This window comes from Pseudophryne corroboree, chromosome 3, assembly GCF_028390025.1.
Source record: "Pseudophryne corroboree isolate aPseCor3 chromosome 3, aPseCor3.hap2, whole genome shotgun sequence".
Lineage (NCBI taxonomy): Eukaryota > Metazoa > Chordata > Amphibia > Anura > Myobatrachidae > Pseudophryne > Pseudophryne corroboree.
This window is the reverse complement of record NC_086446.1, coordinates 117,026,562-117,039,517: the sequence shown is the minus strand read 5'-3', so window position 1 is coordinate 117,039,517 and position 12,956 is coordinate 117,026,562. Positions and strand designations below refer to the sequence as shown.

General features: G+C 42.4%; 33 non-coding genes and 14 pseudogenes across 33 annotated transcripts; all 47 read left to right on the top strand.

The window, feature by feature from the left end:
* Positions 1-2,427: 2,427 nt before the first annotated feature.
* On the top strand, positions 2,428-2,546 carry LOC134888077 (5S ribosomal RNA; annotated as a pseudogene).
* A 107-nt stretch (positions 2,547-2,653) lies between these two features.
* Positions 2,654-2,772, top strand: LOC135065115 (5S ribosomal RNA). The gene has a single exon (XR_010251403.1). It is a non-coding gene; the product is annotated as a 5S ribosomal RNA (ribosomal RNA).
* Positions 2,773-2,879: 107 nt separating this feature from the next.
* Positions 2,880-2,998, top strand: LOC134885627 (5S ribosomal RNA). The gene has a single exon (XR_010169738.1). It is a non-coding gene; the product is annotated as a 5S ribosomal RNA (ribosomal RNA).
* A 107-nt stretch (positions 2,999-3,105) lies between these two features.
* Positions 3,106-3,224, top strand: LOC134900315 (5S ribosomal RNA). Its single transcript, XR_010173830.1, has one exon. It is a non-coding gene; the product is annotated as a 5S ribosomal RNA (ribosomal RNA).
* Positions 3,225-3,331: 107 nt separating this feature from the next.
* Positions 3,332-3,450, top strand: LOC135059145 (5S ribosomal RNA). Its single transcript, XR_010245560.1, has one exon. It is a non-coding gene; the product is annotated as a 5S ribosomal RNA (ribosomal RNA).
* Positions 3,451-3,557: 107 nt separating this feature from the next.
* LOC135069201 (5S ribosomal RNA) lies at positions 3,558-3,676 on the top strand. Its single transcript, XR_010255389.1, has one exon. It is a non-coding gene; the product is annotated as a 5S ribosomal RNA (ribosomal RNA).
* Positions 3,677-3,783: 107 nt separating this feature from the next.
* On the top strand, positions 3,784-3,902 carry LOC135059256 (5S ribosomal RNA). The gene has a single exon (XR_010245667.1). It is a non-coding gene; the product is annotated as a 5S ribosomal RNA (ribosomal RNA).
* Positions 3,903-4,009: 107 nt separating this feature from the next.
* On the top strand, positions 4,010-4,128 carry LOC135068725 (5S ribosomal RNA). Its single transcript, XR_010254918.1, has one exon. It is a non-coding gene; the product is annotated as a 5S ribosomal RNA (ribosomal RNA).
* A 107-nt stretch (positions 4,129-4,235) lies between these two features.
* Positions 4,236-4,354, top strand: LOC134902163 (5S ribosomal RNA). Its single transcript, XR_010175635.1, has one exon. It is a non-coding gene; the product is annotated as a 5S ribosomal RNA (ribosomal RNA).
* A 107-nt stretch (positions 4,355-4,461) lies between these two features.
* LOC134897531 (5S ribosomal RNA) lies at positions 4,462-4,568 on the top strand (annotated as a pseudogene).
* Positions 4,569-4,675: 107 nt separating this feature from the next.
* On the top strand, positions 4,676-4,794 carry LOC134884293 (5S ribosomal RNA). Its single transcript, XR_010168445.1, has one exon. It is a non-coding gene; the product is annotated as a 5S ribosomal RNA (ribosomal RNA).
* A 107-nt stretch (positions 4,795-4,901) lies between these two features.
* LOC135060091 (5S ribosomal RNA) lies at positions 4,902-5,020 on the top strand. Its single transcript, XR_010246481.1, has one exon. It is a non-coding gene; the product is annotated as a 5S ribosomal RNA (ribosomal RNA).
* A 107-nt stretch (positions 5,021-5,127) lies between these two features.
* LOC134900314 (5S ribosomal RNA) lies at positions 5,128-5,246 on the top strand. Its single transcript, XR_010173829.1, has one exon. It is a non-coding gene; the product is annotated as a 5S ribosomal RNA (ribosomal RNA).
* Positions 5,247-5,353: 107 nt separating this feature from the next.
* Positions 5,354-5,472, top strand: LOC135062723 (5S ribosomal RNA). Its single transcript, XR_010249069.1, has one exon. It is a non-coding gene; the product is annotated as a 5S ribosomal RNA (ribosomal RNA).
* Positions 5,473-5,579: 107 nt separating this feature from the next.
* Positions 5,580-5,698, top strand: LOC135060864 (5S ribosomal RNA). The gene has a single exon (XR_010247257.1). It is a non-coding gene; the product is annotated as a 5S ribosomal RNA (ribosomal RNA).
* A 107-nt stretch (positions 5,699-5,805) lies between these two features.
* On the top strand, positions 5,806-5,924 carry LOC135065230 (5S ribosomal RNA). The gene has a single exon (XR_010251515.1). It is a non-coding gene; the product is annotated as a 5S ribosomal RNA (ribosomal RNA).
* Positions 5,925-6,031: 107 nt separating this feature from the next.
* LOC134900313 (5S ribosomal RNA) lies at positions 6,032-6,150 on the top strand. The gene has a single exon (XR_010173828.1). It is a non-coding gene; the product is annotated as a 5S ribosomal RNA (ribosomal RNA).
* A 107-nt stretch (positions 6,151-6,257) lies between these two features.
* LOC134891566 (5S ribosomal RNA) lies at positions 6,258-6,376 on the top strand (annotated as a pseudogene).
* Positions 6,377-6,483: 107 nt separating this feature from the next.
* LOC135066458 (5S ribosomal RNA) lies at positions 6,484-6,602 on the top strand. The gene has a single exon (XR_010252705.1). It is a non-coding gene; the product is annotated as a 5S ribosomal RNA (ribosomal RNA).
* Positions 6,603-6,709: 107 nt separating this feature from the next.
* On the top strand, positions 6,710-6,828 carry LOC134900312 (5S ribosomal RNA). The gene has a single exon (XR_010173827.1). It is a non-coding gene; the product is annotated as a 5S ribosomal RNA (ribosomal RNA).
* A 107-nt stretch (positions 6,829-6,935) lies between these two features.
* On the top strand, positions 6,936-7,054 carry LOC134900311 (5S ribosomal RNA). The gene has a single exon (XR_010173826.1). It is a non-coding gene; the product is annotated as a 5S ribosomal RNA (ribosomal RNA).
* A 107-nt stretch (positions 7,055-7,161) lies between these two features.
* Positions 7,162-7,280, top strand: LOC134893780 (5S ribosomal RNA; annotated as a pseudogene).
* Positions 7,281-7,387: 107 nt separating this feature from the next.
* Positions 7,388-7,506, top strand: LOC134889210 (5S ribosomal RNA; annotated as a pseudogene).
* Positions 7,507-7,613: 107 nt separating this feature from the next.
* On the top strand, positions 7,614-7,732 carry LOC134889548 (5S ribosomal RNA; annotated as a pseudogene).
* A 107-nt stretch (positions 7,733-7,839) lies between these two features.
* LOC134891722 (5S ribosomal RNA) lies at positions 7,840-7,958 on the top strand (annotated as a pseudogene).
* Positions 7,959-8,065: 107 nt separating this feature from the next.
* LOC135060472 (5S ribosomal RNA) lies at positions 8,066-8,184 on the top strand. Its single transcript, XR_010246865.1, has one exon. It is a non-coding gene; the product is annotated as a 5S ribosomal RNA (ribosomal RNA).
* Positions 8,185-8,291: 107 nt separating this feature from the next.
* On the top strand, positions 8,292-8,410 carry LOC134901843 (5S ribosomal RNA). The gene has a single exon (XR_010175321.1). It is a non-coding gene; the product is annotated as a 5S ribosomal RNA (ribosomal RNA).
* A 107-nt stretch (positions 8,411-8,517) lies between these two features.
* On the top strand, positions 8,518-8,636 carry LOC135058374 (5S ribosomal RNA). The gene has a single exon (XR_010244804.1). It is a non-coding gene; the product is annotated as a 5S ribosomal RNA (ribosomal RNA).
* A 107-nt stretch (positions 8,637-8,743) lies between these two features.
* Positions 8,744-8,862, top strand: LOC134891808 (5S ribosomal RNA; annotated as a pseudogene).
* A 107-nt stretch (positions 8,863-8,969) lies between these two features.
* LOC135062722 (5S ribosomal RNA) lies at positions 8,970-9,088 on the top strand. The gene has a single exon (XR_010249068.1). It is a non-coding gene; the product is annotated as a 5S ribosomal RNA (ribosomal RNA).
* A 107-nt stretch (positions 9,089-9,195) lies between these two features.
* Positions 9,196-9,314, top strand: LOC134887618 (5S ribosomal RNA; annotated as a pseudogene).
* A 107-nt stretch (positions 9,315-9,421) lies between these two features.
* Positions 9,422-9,540, top strand: LOC134889930 (5S ribosomal RNA; annotated as a pseudogene).
* Positions 9,541-9,647: 107 nt separating this feature from the next.
* Positions 9,648-9,766, top strand: LOC134891848 (5S ribosomal RNA; annotated as a pseudogene).
* Positions 9,767-9,873: 107 nt separating this feature from the next.
* Positions 9,874-9,992, top strand: LOC135060862 (5S ribosomal RNA). Its single transcript, XR_010247255.1, has one exon. It is a non-coding gene; the product is annotated as a 5S ribosomal RNA (ribosomal RNA).
* Positions 9,993-10,099: 107 nt separating this feature from the next.
* On the top strand, positions 10,100-10,218 carry LOC134900310 (5S ribosomal RNA). Its single transcript, XR_010173825.1, has one exon. It is a non-coding gene; the product is annotated as a 5S ribosomal RNA (ribosomal RNA).
* Positions 10,219-10,325: 107 nt separating this feature from the next.
* On the top strand, positions 10,326-10,444 carry LOC135059380 (5S ribosomal RNA). Its single transcript, XR_010245785.1, has one exon. It is a non-coding gene; the product is annotated as a 5S ribosomal RNA (ribosomal RNA).
* A 107-nt stretch (positions 10,445-10,551) lies between these two features.
* LOC134900309 (5S ribosomal RNA) lies at positions 10,552-10,670 on the top strand. Its single transcript, XR_010173823.1, has one exon. It is a non-coding gene; the product is annotated as a 5S ribosomal RNA (ribosomal RNA).
* A 107-nt stretch (positions 10,671-10,777) lies between these two features.
* Positions 10,778-10,896, top strand: LOC134901416 (5S ribosomal RNA). Its single transcript, XR_010174908.1, has one exon. It is a non-coding gene; the product is annotated as a 5S ribosomal RNA (ribosomal RNA).
* Positions 10,897-11,003: 107 nt separating this feature from the next.
* LOC135067114 (5S ribosomal RNA) lies at positions 11,004-11,122 on the top strand. The gene has a single exon (XR_010253339.1). It is a non-coding gene; the product is annotated as a 5S ribosomal RNA (ribosomal RNA).
* Positions 11,123-11,229: 107 nt separating this feature from the next.
* Positions 11,230-11,348, top strand: LOC135060459 (5S ribosomal RNA). The gene has a single exon (XR_010246853.1). It is a non-coding gene; the product is annotated as a 5S ribosomal RNA (ribosomal RNA).
* Positions 11,349-11,455: 107 nt separating this feature from the next.
* LOC134893095 (5S ribosomal RNA) lies at positions 11,456-11,574 on the top strand (annotated as a pseudogene).
* A 107-nt stretch (positions 11,575-11,681) lies between these two features.
* Positions 11,682-11,801, top strand: LOC134891854 (5S ribosomal RNA; annotated as a pseudogene).
* A 107-nt stretch (positions 11,802-11,908) lies between these two features.
* Positions 11,909-12,027, top strand: LOC134892284 (5S ribosomal RNA; annotated as a pseudogene).
* A 107-nt stretch (positions 12,028-12,134) lies between these two features.
* On the top strand, positions 12,135-12,253 carry LOC135068215 (5S ribosomal RNA). Its single transcript, XR_010254420.1, has one exon. It is a non-coding gene; the product is annotated as a 5S ribosomal RNA (ribosomal RNA).
* Positions 12,254-12,360: 107 nt separating this feature from the next.
* Positions 12,361-12,479, top strand: LOC134900308 (5S ribosomal RNA). Its single transcript, XR_010173822.1, has one exon. It is a non-coding gene; the product is annotated as a 5S ribosomal RNA (ribosomal RNA).
* Positions 12,480-12,586: 107 nt separating this feature from the next.
* LOC134884788 (5S ribosomal RNA) lies at positions 12,587-12,705 on the top strand. The gene has a single exon (XR_010168923.1). It is a non-coding gene; the product is annotated as a 5S ribosomal RNA (ribosomal RNA).
* A 107-nt stretch (positions 12,706-12,812) lies between these two features.
* LOC135068302 (5S ribosomal RNA) lies at positions 12,813-12,931 on the top strand. Its single transcript, XR_010254506.1, has one exon. It is a non-coding gene; the product is annotated as a 5S ribosomal RNA (ribosomal RNA).
* The last annotated feature ends 25 nt before the right edge of the window (positions 12,932-12,956 follow it).

Below are 12,956 nucleotides of genomic sequence, written 5' to 3'. Positions count from 1 at the left end.
AGAGCCAGCTTACCTGGGGATACCCCTGACTTCCCCCTATGGCAGTCTAGAGTCAGCAATCCCTCCTAATGCTGACCCGTTCATGCCTCTCAATACAATGCAAAAAAATGGTGAACTGCTCAATCAGATAGTGATGTCACTCAGGTGCTAAAAGGGAGGGGTAATTCTGTGAAGGAAAAAACAATGGTTCCCTAATGCACACTGAGTGAATAATATTCCTACATAATAGTCAGATAATACGGAGATCTTGGTTGCGTATATCTGCAGATATAGGGTTAAGCCCCCAGGCCGATCGACAAGGCCTCTCCGTCACTGGGGGTCCCTAATATTAGGTATGGGTCCGGGGTGCAGGACCCCATAATGTCGGCACAGGTCGGCTACCCCAGGTCAGCACACAGGTGAGAGTTAATAGGGTTAATAAGAAGCACAGAAGTGCTATGTGAGTGGTGTGATTAAAATAATACAAAAATATATACAAAGTGATAGGGAAACTCATAAGTGTTAATAAAGTGTTAGGGTGTGCCGACCTGAAGCAGCCCAGCGATACCGACACAGGGGCCACCACACCCCACACCCACCCCATAAATAATTCCAAATATGTCTGGGTTGAATTCCCAGTGTAAGGCCACATGGTAATGGCTCCTACAGCATCTGAGAGCCAGCTTACCTGGGGATACCCCTGACTTCCCCCTATGGCAGTCTAGAGTCAGCAATCCCTCCTAATGCTGACCCGTTCATGCCTCTCAATACAATGCAAAAAAATGGTGAACTGCTCAATCAGATAGTGATGTCACTCAGGTGCTAAAAGGGAGGGGTAATTCTGTGAAGGAAAAAACAATGGTTCCCTAATGCACACTGAGTGAATAATATTCCTACATAATAGTCAGATAATACGGAGATCTTGGTTGCGTATATCTGCAGATATAGGGTTAAGCCCCCAGGCCGATCGACAAGGCCTCTCCGTCACTGGGGGTCCCTAATATTAGGTATGGGTCCGGGGTGCAGGACCCCATAATGTCGGCACAGGTCGGCTACCCCAGGTCAGCACACAGGTGAGAGTTAATAGGGTTAATAAGAAGCACAGAAGTGCTATGTGAGTGGTGTGATTAAAATAATACAAAAATATATACAAAGTGATAGGGAAACTCATAAGTGTTAATAAAGTGTTAGGGTGTGCCGACCTGAAGCAGCCCAGCGATACCGACACAGGGGCCACCACACCCCACACCCACCCCATAAATAATTCCAAATATGTCTGGGTTGAATTCCCAGTGTAAGGCCACATGGTAATGGCTCCTACAGCATCTGAGAGCCAGCTTACCTGGGGATACCCCTGACTTCCCCCTATGGCAGTCTAGAGTCAGCAATCCCTCCTAATGCTGACCCGTTCATGCCTCTCAATACAATGCAAAAAAATGGTGAACTGCTCAATCAGATAGTGATGTCACTCAGGTGCTAAAAGGGAGGGGTAATTCTGTGAAGGAAAAAACAATGGTTCCCTAATGCACACTGAGTGAATAATATTCCTACATAATAGTCAGATAATACGGAGATCTTGGTTGCGTATATCTGCAGATATAGGGTTAAGCCCCCAGGCCGATCGACAAGGCCTCTCCGTCACTGGGGGTCCCTAATATTAGGTATGGGTCCGGGGTGCAGGACCCCATAATGTCGGCACAGGTCGGCTACCCCAGGTCAGCACACAGGTGAGAGTTAATAGGGTTAATAAGAAGCACAGAAGTGCTATGTGAGTGGTGTGATTAAAATAATACAAAAATATATACAAAGTGATAGGGAAACTCATAAGTGTTAATAAAGTGTTAGGGTGTGCCGACCTGAAGCAGCCCAGCGATACCGACACAGGGGCCACCACACCCCACACCCACCCCATAAATAATTCCAAATATGTCTGGGTTGAATTCCCAGTGTAAGGCCACATGGTAATGGCTCCTACAGCATCTGAGAGCCAGCTTACCTGGGGATACCCCTGACTTCCCCCTATGGCAGTCTAGAGTCAGCAATCCCTCCTAATGCTGACCCGTTCATGCCTCTCAATACAATGCAAAAAAATGGTGAACTGCTCAATCAGATAGTGATGTCACTCAGGTGCTAAAAGGGAGGGGTAATTCTGTGAAGGAAAAAACAATGGTTCCCTAATGCACACTGAGTGAATAATATTCCTACATAATAGTCAGATAATACGGAGATCTTGGTTGCGTATATCTGCAGATAGCCGACCTGTGCCGACATTATGGGGTCCTGCACCCCGGACCCATACCTAATATTAGGGACCCCCAGTGACGGAGAGGCCTTGTCGATATTTTTATACTGCCAACACCGTTCTGTTGATGCATTCCATTTTCAAACAAATTCATTTATGAACCAGTAGTTAGAAGTAGAAAAGTTCTAACAGAAACCACAAAGCTCATCTACAGCCACACCACACTGGATACGCCCAATCTCATCTGATCTTGGAAGCTAAGCAGTGTTGGGCCTGGTTAGTACTTGGATAGGAGAACACCTGGGAATACAAGGTGCTGTAGATAATTTTATACTGCCAACACCGTTCTGTTGATGCATTCCATTTTAAAACGTATTCATTTATGAACCAGTAGTTAGAAGTAGAAAAGTTCTAACAGAAACCACAAAGCTCATCTACAGCCACACCACACTGGATACGCCCAATCTCATCTGATCTTGGAAGCTAAGCAGTGTTGGGCCTGGTTAGTTCTTGGATGGGAGACCACCTGGGAATACAAGGTGCTGTAGATATTTTTATACTGCCAACACCGTTCTGTTGATGCATTCAATTTTCAAATGTATTAATTTATGAACCAGTAGTAAGAAGTAGAAAAGTTCAAACAGAAACCACAAAGCTCATTTATAGCCACATCATACTGGATACGCCCAATCTCATCTGATCTTGGAAGCTAAGCAGTGTTGGGCCTGGTTAGTACTTGGATGGGAGACCACCTGGGAATACAAGGTGCTGTAGATATTTTTATACTGCCAACACCGTTCTGTTGATGCATTCCATTTTCAAACGTATTCATTTATGAACCAGTAGTTAGAAGTTGAAAAGTTCTAACAGAAACCACAAAGCTCATCTACAGCCACACCACACTGGATACGCCCAATCTCATCTGATCTTGGAAGCTAAGCAGTGTTGGGCCTGGTTAGTACTTGGATGGGAGACCACCTGGGAATACAAGGTGCTGTAGATATTTTTATACTGCCAACACCGTTCTGTTGATGCATTCCATTTTCAAACGTATTCATTTATGAACCAGTAGTTAGAAGTAGAAAAGTTCTAACAGAAACCACAAAGCTCATCTACAGCCACACCACACTGGATATGCCCAATCTCATCTGATCTTGGAAGCTAAGCAGTGTTGGGCCTGGTTAGTACTTGGATGGGAGACCACCTGGGAATACAAGGTGCTGTAGATATTTTTATACTACCAACACCGTTCTGTTGATGCATTCCATTTTCAAACGTATTCATTTATGAACCAGTAGTTAGAAGTAGAAAAGTACTTACAGAAACCATAAAGCTCTTCTACAGCCACACCACACTGGATATGCCCAATCTCATCTGATCTTGGAAGCTAAGCAGTGTTGGGCCTGGTTAGTACTTGGATGGGAGACCACCTGGGAATACAAGGTGTTGTAGATATTTTTATACTACCAACACCGTTCTGTTGATGCATTCCATTTTCAAACGTATTCATTTATGAACCAGTAGTTAGAAGTAGAAAAGTTCTAACAGAAACCACAAAGCTCATCTACAGCCACACCACACTGGATACGCCCAATCTCATCTGATCTTGGAAGCTAAGCAGTGTTGGGCCTGGTTAGTACTGGGATGGGAGACCACCTGGGAATACAAGGTGCTGTAGATATTTTTATACTGCCAACACCGTTCTGTTGATGCATTCCATTTTCAAACGTTTTCATTTATGAACCAGTAGTTAGAAGTAGAAAAGTTCTAACAGAAACCATAAAGCTCATCTACAGCCACACCACACTGGATACGCTCAATCTCATCTGATCTTGGAAGCTAAGCAGTGTTGGGCCTGGTTAGTACTTGGATAGGAGACCACCTGGGAATACAAGGTGCTGTAGATAATTTAATACTGCCCACACCGTTCTGTTGATGCATTCCATTTTAAAACGTATTCATTTATGAACTAGTAGTTAGAAGTAGAAAAGTTCTAACAGAAACCACAAAGTTCATTTACAGCCACACCACACTGGATACGCCCAATCTCATCTGATCTTGGAAGCTAAGCAGTGTTGGGCCTGGTTAGTACTTGGATGGGAGACCACCTGGGAATACAAGGTGCTGTAGATATTTTTATACTACCAACACAGTTCTGTTGATGCATTCCATTTTCAAACGTATTCATTTATGAACCAGTAGTTAGAAGTAGAAAAGTTCTAACAGAAACCATAAAGCTCAGCTACAGCCACACCACACTGGATACGCCCAATCTCATCTGATCTTGGAAGCTAAGCAGTGTTGGGCCTGGTTAGTACTTGAATGGGAATACAAGGTGCTGTAGATATTTTTATACTACCAACACCGTTCTGTTGATGCATTCCATTTTCAAACGTATTCATTTATGAACCAGTAGTTAGAAGTAGAAAAGTACTTACAGAAACCATAAAGCTCTTCTACAGCCACACCACACTGGATATGCCCAATCTCATCTGATCTTGGAAGCTAAGCAGTGTTGGGCCTGGTTAGTATTTGGATGGGAGACCACCTGGGAATACAAGGTGCTGTAGATATTTTTATACTGCCAACACCGTTCTGTTGATGCATTCCATTTTAAAACGTATTCATTTATGAACCAGTAGTTAGAAGTAGAAAAGTTCTAACAGAAACCAAAAAGTTCATCTACAGCAACACCACACTGGATACGCCCAATCTCATCTGATCTTGGAAGCTAAGCAGTGTTGGGCCTGGTTAGTACTTGGATGGGAGACCACCTGGGAATACAAGGTGCTGTAGATATTTTTATACTGCCAACACCGTTCAGTTGATGCATTCTATTTTCAAACGTATTCATTTATGAACCAGTAGTTAGAAGTAGAAAAGTTCTAACAGAAACCACAAAGCTCATCTACAGCCACACCACACTGGATACGCCCAATCTCATCTGATCTTGGAAGCTAAGCAGTGTTGGGCCTGGTTAGTACTTGGATGGGAGACCACCTGGGAATACAAGGTGCTGTAGATATTTTTATACTGCCAACACCGTTCTGTTGATGCATTCCATTTTCAAACGTATTCATTTATGAACCAGTAGTTAGAAGTAGAAAAGTTCTAACAGAAACCACAAAGCTCATCTACAGCCACACCACACTGGATACGCCCAATCTCATCTGATCTTGGAAGCTAAGCAGTGTTGGGCCTGGTTAGTACTTGGATGGGAAACCACCTGGGAATGCAAGGTGCTGTAGATATTTTTATACTGCCAACACCGTTCTGTTGATGCATTCCATTTTCAAACGTATTCATTTATGAACCAGTAGTTAGAAGTAGAAAAGTTCTAACAGAAACCACACAGCTCATCTACAGCCACACCACACTGGATACACCCAATCTCATCTGATCTTGGAAACTAAGCAGTGTTGGGCCTGGTTAGTACTTGGATGGGAGACCACCTGGGAATACAAGGTGCTGTAGATATTTTTATACTGCCAACACCGTTCTGTTGATGCATTCCATTTTCAAACGTATTCATTTATGAACCAGTAGTTAGAAGTAGAAAAGTTCTAACAGAAACCGCAAAGCTCATCTACAGCCACACCACACTGGATACGCCCAATCTCATCTGATCTTGGAAGCTAAGCAGTGTTGGGCATGGTTAGTACTTGGATGGGAGACCACCTGGGAATACAAGGTGCTGTAGATATTTTTATACTGCCAACACCGTTCTGTTGATGCATTCCGTTTTCAAATGTATTCATTTATGAACCAGTAGTTAGAAGTAGAAAAGTTCAAACAGAAACCACAAAGCTCATCTACAGCCACACCACACTGGATACGCCCAATCTCATCTGATCTTGGAAGCTAAGCAGTGTTGGGCCTGGTTAGTACTTGGATGGGAGACCACCTGGGAATACAAGGTGCTGTAGATATTTTTATACTGCCAACACCGTTCTGTTGATGCATTCCATTTTCAAACGTATTCATTTATGAACCAGTAGTTAGAAGTAGAAAAGTTCTAACAGAAACCACAAAGCTCATTTACAACCACACCACACTGGATACGCCCAATCTCATTTAATCTTGGAAGCTAAGCAGTGTTGGGCCTGATTAGTACTTGGATGGGAGACCACTTGGGAATACAAGGTGCTGTAGATATTTTTATACTGCCAACACCATTCTGTTGATGCATTCCATTTTCAAACGTATTCATTTATGAACCAGTAGTTAGAAGTAGAAAAGTTCTAACAGAAACCGTAAAGCTCATCTACAGCCACACCACACTGGATACGCCCAATCTCATCTGATCCTGGAAGCTAAGCAGTGTTGGGCCTGGTTAGTACTTGGATGGGAGACCACCTGGGAATACAAGGTGCTGTAGATATTTTTATACTGCCAACACCGTTCTGTTGATGCATTCCATTTTCAAACGTATTCATTTATGAACCAGTAGTTAGAAGTAGAAAAGTTCTAACAGAAACCACAAAGCTCATCTACAGCCACACCACACTGGATACGCCCAATCTCATCTGATCTTGGAAGCTAAGCAGTGTTGGGCCTGGTTAGTACTTGGATGGGAGACCACCTGGGAATACAAGGTGCTGTAGATATTTTTATACTGCCAACACCGTTCTGTTGATGCATTCCATTTTCAAACGTATTCATTTATGAACCAGTAGTTAGAAGTAGAAAAGTTCTAACAGAAACCACAAAGCTCATCTACAGCCACACCACACTGGATACGCCCAATCTCATCTGATCTTGGAAGCTAAGCAGTGTTGGGCCTGGTTAGTACTTGGATGGGAGACCACCTGGGAATACAAGGTGCTGTAGATATTTTTATACTGCCAACACCGTTCTGTTGATGCATTCCATTTTCAAATGTATTCATTTATGAACCAGTAGTTAGAAGTAGAAAAGTTCTAACAGAAACCACAAAGCTCATTTACAACCACACCACACTGGATACGCCCAATCTCATTTAATCTTGGAAACTAAGCAGTGTTGGGCCTGGTTAGTACTTGGATGGGAGACCACCTGGGAATACAAGGTGCTGTAGATATTTTTATACTGCCAACACCGTTCTGTTGATGCATTCCATTTTCAAACGTATTCATTTATTAACCAGTAGTTAGAAGTAGAAAAGTTCTAACAGAAACCACAAAGCTCATTTACATCCACACCACACTGGATACGCCCAATCTCATTTAATCTTGGAAGCTAAGCAGTGTTGGGCCTTATTAGTACTTGGATGGGAGACCACTTGGGAATACAAGGTGCTGTAGATATTTTTATACTGCCAACACCGTTCTGTTGATGCATTCCATTTTCAAACGTATTCATTTATGAACCAGTAGTTAGAAGTAGAAAAGTTCTAACAGAAACCACAAAGCTCATCTACAGCCACACCACACTGGATACGCCAAATCTCATCTGATCTTGGAAGCTAAGCAGTGTTGGGCCTGGTTAGTACTTGGATGGGAGACAACCTGGGAATACAAGGTGCTGTAGATATTTTTATACTGCCAACACCGTTCTGTTGATGCATTCCATTTTCAAATGTATTCATTTATGAACCAGTAGTTAGAAGTAGAAAAGTTCTAACAGAAACCACAAAGCTCATCTACAGCCACACCACACTGGATACGCCCAATCTCATCTGATCTTGGAAGCTAAGCAGTGTTGTGCCTGGTTAGTACTTGGATGGGAAACCACCTGGTAATACAAGGTGCTGTAGATATTTTTATACTGCCAACACCGTTCTGTTGATGCATTCCATTTTCAAACGTATTCATTTATGAACCAGTACTTAGAAGTAGAAAAGTTCTAACAGAAACCACAAAGCTCATCTACAGCCACACCACACTGGATACGCCCAATCTCATCTGATCTTGGAAGCTAAGCAGTGTTGGGCCTGATTAGTACTTGAATGGGAGACCACCTGGGAATACAAGGTGCTGTAGATATTTTTATACTACCAACACCGTTCTGTTGATGCATTCCATTTTCAAACGTATTCATTTATGAACCAGTAGTTAGAAGTAGAAAAGTTCTAAAAGAAACCACAAAGCTCATCTACAGCCACACCACACTGGATACGCCCAATCTCATCTGATCTTGGAAGCTAAGCAGTGTTGGGCCTGATTAGTACTTGGATGGGAGACCACTTGGGAATACAAGGTGCTGTAGATATTTTTATACTGCCAACACCGTTCTGTTGATGCATTCCATTTTCAAACGTATTCATTTATGAACCAGTACTTAGAAGTAGAAAAGTTCTAACAGAAACCACAAAGCTCATCTACAGCCACACCACACTGGATACGCCCAATCTCATCTGATCTTGGAAGCTAAGCAGTGTTGGGCCTGGTTAGTACTTGAATGGGAGACCACCTGGGAATACAAGGTGCTGTAGATATTTTTATACTACCAACACCGTTCTGTTGATGCATTCCATTTTCAAACGTATTCATTTATGAACCAGTAGTTAGAAGTAGAAAAGTACTTACAGAAACCATAAAGCTCTTCTACAGCCACACCACACAGGATATGCCCAATCTCATCTGATCTTGGAAGCTAAGCAGTGTTGGGCCTGGTTAGTATTTGGATGGGAAACCACCTGGGAATACAAGGTGCTGTAGATATTTTTATACTGCCAACACCGTTCTGTTGATGCATTCCATTTTCAAACGTATTCATTTATGAACCAGTAGTTAGAAGTAGAAAAGTTCTAACAGAAACCACAAAGCTTATCTACAGCCACACCACACTGGATACGCCCAATCTCATCTGATCTTGGAAGCTAAGCAGTGTTGGGCCTGGTTAGTACTTGGATGGGAAACCACCTGGGAATGCAAGGTGCTGTAGATATTTTTATACTGCCAACACCGTTCTGTTGATGCATTCCATTTTCAAACGTATTCATTTATGAACCAGTAGTTAGAAGTAGAAAAGTTCTAACAGAAACCACACAGCTCATCTACAGCCACACCACACTGGATACGCCCAATCTCATCTGATCTTGGAAGCTAAGCAGTGTTGAGCCTGGTTAGTACTTGTATGGGAAACCACCTGGGAATACAAGGTGCTGTAGATATTTTTATACTGCCAACACCGTTCTGTTGATGCATTCCATTTTCAAACGTATTCATTTATGAACCAGTAGTTATAAGTAGAAAAGTTCTAACAGAAACCACAAAGTTCATCTACAGCCACACCACACTGGATACGCCCAATTTCATCTGATCTTGGAAGCTAAGCAGTGTTGGGCCTGGTTAATACTTGGATGGGAGACCACCTGGGAATACAAGGTGATGTAGATATTTTTATACTGCCAACACCGTTCTGTTGATGCATTCCATTTTCAAACTTATTCATTTATGAACCAGTAGTTAGAAGTAGAAAAGTTCTAACAGAAACCACAATGCTCATCTACAGCCACATCTCACTGGATATGCCCAATGTCATCTGATCTTGGAAGCTAAGCAGTGTTGGGCCTGGTTAGTACTTGGATGGGAGACCACCTGGGAATACAAGGTGCTGTAGATATTTTTATACTGCCAACACCGTTCTGTTGATGCATTCCATTTTAAAACGTATTCATTTATGAACCAGTAGTTAGAAGTAGAAAAGTTCTAACAGAAACCACAAAGTTCATCTACAGCCACACCACACTGGATACACCCAATCTCATCTGATCTTGGAAACTAAGCAGTGTTGGGCCTGGTTAGTACTTGGATGGGAGACCACCTGGGAATACAAGGTGCTGTAGATATTTTTATACTGCCAACACCGTTCTGTTGATGCATTCCATTTTCAAACGTATTCATTTATGAACCAGTAGTTAGAAGTAGAAAAGTTCTAACAGAAACCGCAAAGCTCATCTACAGCCACACCACACTGGATACGCCCAATCTCATCTGATCTTGGAAGCTAAGCAGTGTTGGGCCTGGTTAGTACTTGGATGGGAGACCACCTGGGAATACAAGGTGCTGTAGATATTTTTATACTGCCAACACCGTTCTGTTGATGCATTCCGTTTTCAAATGTTTTCATTTATGAACCAGTAGTTAGAAGTAGAAAAGTTCAAACAGAAACCACAAAGCTCATCTACAGCCACACCATACTGGATACGCCCAATCTCATCTGATCTTGGAAGCTAAGCAGTGTTGGGCCTGGTTAGTACTTGGATGGGAGACCACCTGGGAATACAAGGTGCTGTAGATATTTTTATACTGCCAACACCGTTCTGTTGATGCATTCCATTTTCAAACGTATTCATTTATGAACCAGTAGTTAGAAGTAGAAAAGTTCTAACAGAAACCATAAAGCTCATCTACAGCCACACCACACTGGATACGCCCAATCTCATCTGATCTTGGAAGCTAAGCAGTGTTGGGCCTGGTTAGTACTTGGATGGGAGACCACCTGGGAATACAAGGTGCTGTAGATAATTTTATACTGCAAACACCGTTCTGTTGATGCTTTCCATTTTAAAACATATTCATTTATGAACCAGTAGTTAGAAGTAGAAAAGTTCTAACAGAAACTACAAAGTTCATCTACAGCCACACCACACTGGATGCGCCCAATCTCATCTGATCTTGGAAGCTAAGCAGTGTTGGGCCTGGTTAGTACTTGGATGGGAGACCACCTGGGAATACAAGGTGCTGTAGATATTTTTATACTGCCAACACCGTTCTGTTGATGCATTCCATTTTCAAACGTATTCATTTATGAACCAGTAGTTACAAGTAGAAAAGTTCTAACAGAAACCACAAAGCTCATCTACAGCCACACCACACTGGATACGCCCAATCTCATCTGATCTTGGAAGCTAAGCAGTGTTTGGCCTGGTTAGTACTTGGATGGGAGACCACCTGGGAATACAAGGTGCTGTAGATATTTTTATACTGCCAACACCGGTCTGTTGATGCATTCCATTTTCAAATGTTTTCATTTATGAACCAGTAGTTAGAAGTAGAAAAGTTCTAACAGAAACCACAAAGCTCATCTACAGCCACACCACACTGGATACGCCCAATCTCATCTGATCTTGGAAGCTAAGCAGTGTTGGGCCTGGTTAGTACTTGGATGGGAGACCACCTAGGAATACAAGGTGCTGTAGATATTTTTATACTGCCAACACCGTTCTGTTGATGCATTCAATTTTCAAATGTATTCATTTATGAACCAGTAGTTAGAAGTAGAAAAGTTCTAACAGAAACCAGAAAGTTCATCTACAGCAACACCACACTGGATACGCCCAATCTCATCTGATTTTGGAAACTAAGCAGTGTTGGGCCTGGTTAGTACTTGGATGGGAGACCACCTGGGAATACAAGGTGCTGAAGATATTTTTATACTGCCAACACCGTTCTGTTGATGCATTCCATTTTCAAACGTATTCATTTATGAACCAGTAGTTAGAAGTAGAAAAGTTCTAACAGAAACCACAAAGCTCATCTACAGCCACACAACACTGGATACGCCCAATCTCATCTGATCTTGGAAGCTAAGCAGTGTTGGGCCTGGTTAGTACTTGGATGGGGGACCACCTGGGAATACATAGGTGCTGTAAATATTTTTATACTGCCAACACCGTTCTGTTGATGCATTCCATTTTCAAACGTATTCATTTATGAACCAGTAGTTAGAAGTAGAAAAGTTCTAACAGAAACCACAAAGCTCATATACAGCCACACCACACTGGATACGCCCAATCTCATCTGATCTAGGAAGCTAAGCAGTGTTGAGCCTGGTTAGTACTTGGATGGGAGACCACTTGGGAATACAAGGTGCTGTAGATATTTTTATACTGCCAACACCGTACTGTTGATGCATTCCATTTTCAAAAGTGTTCATTTATGAACCAGTAGTTAGAAGTAGAAAAGTTCTAACAGAAACCACAAAGCTCATCTACAGCCACACCACACTGGATACGCCCAATCTCATCTGATCTTGGAAGCTAAGCAGTGTTGGGCCTGGTTAGTACTTGGATGGGAGAACACCTGGGAATACAAGGTGCTGTAGATATTTTTATACTGCCAACACCGTTCTGTTGATGCATTCCATTTTCAAACGTATTCATTTATGAACCAGTATTTAGAAGTAGAAAAGTTCTAACAGAAACCACAAAGCTCATCTACAGCCACACCACACTGGATACGCCCAATCTCATCTGATCTTGGAAGCTAAGCAGTGTTGGGCCTGGTTAGTACTTGGATGGGAGACCACCTGGGAATACAAGGTGCTGTAGATATTTTTATACTGCCAACACCGTTCTGTTGATGCATTCCATTTTCAAACGTATTCATTTATGAACCAGTAGTTAGAAGTAGAAAAGTTCAAACAGAAACCACAAAGCTCATCTACAGCCACACTACACTGGATATGCCCAATCTCATCTGATCTTGGAAGCTAAGCAGTGTTGGGCCTGGTTAGTACTTGGATGGGAGATCACCTGGGAATACAAGGTGCTGTAGATATTTTTATACTGCCAACACCGTTCTGTTGATGCATTCCATTTTCAAACGTATTCATTTATGAACCAGTAGTTAGAAGTAGAAAAGTTCTAACAGAAACCACAAAGTTCATCTACAGCCACACCACAATGGATACGCCCAATCTCATCTGATCTTGGAAGCTAAGCAGTGTTGGGCCTGGTTAGTACTTGGATGGGAGACCACCTGGGAATACAAGGTGCTGTAGACATTTTTATACTTCCAACACCGTTCTG